The following is a 3,184-nucleotide window of genomic DNA, read 5'->3' as shown; positions in this document are numbered from 1 at the left end:
CTGATGCTTTGTATTAGCCACTCCATGTTTTGCGTGAGCCAGAGTGAAGGCCTAATGGACCATGGCGTGCTGAAGTGGTTGGGCGGCTGTCTCAGACAACACATCACACATTAGGATCCAACATTTACCCAAGTGCAATGTCAGATTTAATAAATGATATATATACACTTGTGGTGGCTCTATTGCAAAAGGGCGGTGAGAGAAAAGAAGATGACAGGCTTCACAAGCCATAAGTGTTCCTTTTTTTTTCTTTAAAACCAGGTCAACACACAAGATGTCTCTGTACAGAGAACACAGGAGGGAAGAGGTGTTGCTCTGCATAGTTAAGGACATGGTGTATTACATACTGCATAGTACATTGTTGCATTCTGGATAATAGTGGATACCTTTGACATTGATAAAGAACAAAAATGTATTATTTGGTGTTGCTTGCATTTTTTTACTTATGTTCAGACCCAGCATGACTCCAAGTTCCAACTTCTACTCCAAGAAAAATGTCTGACTTAGAAAAAAGCTAAATATAGTCAGGGACATACTGCCCTAACACACATTTAGTGAAGTCAGTTGTAAATTGATTTTTTTTTTTTTTAAATGTATCAGAAGATAGAATCAAAAAGTCATATTAAACATTGCCTTCCCCATTCCTGCTTTTGGAATAAGGGAAACATTAATTGTGCCCCTCAATTGGTCCTTGCACATTTGCCTGTTAAATGGTTCTGCTGTCACAGTTCTTATCCACTTTGCTCTTGTTACCTTGAGTTTGACAAGTTCCCACCTGCCACAGGTTTTTTTGTGACCGCAGCTTTGCTGTTATCTGCATTTCAAAGACCTGCCAACATTTTAGAGATAACTAACCTCGCAGAATCCCTGTCAATGGATCTACACGCGCCGTCTCACAGCCTGAGTGACTGAGTGCAGCGCCCAGAAGCTGTTACTTGATCTAATCATTGCAATCATAGACAGTATATATTATGAATCATTTTCAAGCCTTTTGCTTCCCTATCATTAGGAAATATTATGGAGAGCTGCACTGACAGAAGTTGGCTATTTCAACACTCTTTAGAAAGAGTTTTATTTGGATGTTGTGTATTGCCAAGCCTGAAGCTAATGGGGCATATACTTAAGTAATATTAACAGGGGGTACACTCGCTTTCTGCAGCTCAGACTCAAATACAGATGAGAAGAAAGTTACTTAAACACAAGAAGTACTTCATATTTAAGACATCCAACTGATGTACCTTTATCCAAACTAGAATTTAACATTTCCTGTCATTTTCATATGCTCTTTCTGATTATTTACTCTGTGACAATTGAACGTAAAAATGCAGATCACAATAAGAGACGTATTCAAAGCTTAACTTCATCAGAGAAACATACAGTAGATTGCTCCAGTTCATAGTTTAATGCAAAAGAGCATCTGCTGACATGTTTTGTTTTCTTTCAACCACAATTTATCCAAATGACTAAGTTAAGTACCAGGTAAAAACATGTTACAGCAGTTTTATTTTTCTTAATTCAACAAGTTATATAATATCAAGCAAATCGGTATAAAAATATACTGATGCTTGTGATTATATTTAATACATTCAAATCTATAAAACTGTTATTAGGAGTTTAATACTGAATGATTATTGGCATCGAACTTGATACCCTGCTAGTTTTTTCATCATTGTTGTGTATTGTTTCAATGAGATGTGGAATATTTGCTTTCATTGATTTTAATGAAGTGACAACTGATTTGTTTGTAGTTTCAATAGGGGGAATATTTGTTGTCTGTATGGACATTAATGTTTCGACTTAACATGAGGGAAGTTTCAGAACATGCAGTTCAATCATTTTACCAACTTTATCCAGTTCATCAATTTACCTGTACAAATCTGTGCCTTTATCATTATTAATTAAACACAGTCTTGCAGCAGTATTCATGCTCATAGATCTCTGTTCACATTTAGTCATGTTGCAAATGCACAGTTCAATGTATTTAATTGGAAAGAAAAGTAGTGAGCACAAATCAAGATCGGATAATCACAATCTGCATTTGGACTGAACATATATGCACCATGACTGCCAATTAGGTCTTTTAGGTTACAGCTCTACCAGCTTTGCACATCAACAGATGCAATTCTTTGCCCAGTCTTCTTCGCAAAATAGGTCAGGCTCATTTACTTTATATTATTTTATTTTTTGTGGACATCAGTTTTTAAATCATGCTGTTCTTCTTGGTCTTTCATAAAGGTCAGGTTCTTGGGATGGTCTAATAGTTGTTCTTAACAGATTTTCCCATTTTAGCTGTTAATCTGTGAAAATGTTTCAGAGCTCCATTGGGCTTCTTGTCTTCTTCTCTGATTAATAGACATAAACTTTTAAACAAACAATAACGTTACACACAAATATATACTATTTATTTTTAAGTAAGTGACTTCTTTAGACAATTTGGTCTACAGAATATTCTTTTTGTTTGTTTGTTTGTTTAGCAGTATGGAAGTAAAAGTGTTAACCCATATGTCCCCTGCTGTTTTCATTTTTGTCTTTTTTTGTAACTGTCTTTCCTCTTTATAATTTTTATACCCAGTAATCCCAGTAAAATTTATACAATATTAAAGTTTGAGGTTGTAAAGTGGCTGAAAGTGAAACGTTCAGAAGGTGTAAAAACTTTTGCCAGGCGCAGTATGGAGTCAGAATACTTTTTGCTGTGTAGGTTCCCCCCCCCCTGTGAGGCATTTTCAGCCACATTTTTGGAGTAGTTAAATATTCATGATTTCTCATAGGAATATTTAATTAACTGATGGTGCTCTGGGCTTTCTCTCTCTCAGTCATGTGCTTGGGCTGAAACAGTTAGGCAGTGGCCCCTATGGGTTAGCTTCTGTAAAACAAAGCCCGCATTGCCACAGAATCTTACTGTATTTTTTCTTCTTTTGCTGCGGGGGCAGAGAAAGTCTGACTCCCCTCTGTGTGATGCACGGCAGAATACAAATAGGTCGCCGTGAAAATGTGCTGCAAATTATGGGTGACTCAGGGGAACATGCTGCAGGTCATGTGTAAAGACAGGAGCAGAGATGCACACAAGTGCGTGTACAAAGACATATGCATAGTTAGTACCTCATTATGAGACAAGCATGCACCGAGGCGCACCAGTTCACAGACGCAATAGTAAACTAACACCCATCCGTAAACTGTAGCCTAT

This window comes from Xiphophorus couchianus, chromosome 7 (assembly GCF_001444195.1).
Source record: "Xiphophorus couchianus chromosome 7, X_couchianus-1.0, whole genome shotgun sequence".
NCBI lineage: Eukaryota > Metazoa > Chordata > Actinopteri > Cyprinodontiformes > Poeciliidae > Xiphophorus > Xiphophorus couchianus.
Note: the sequence above shows the minus strand (reverse complement) of the source record.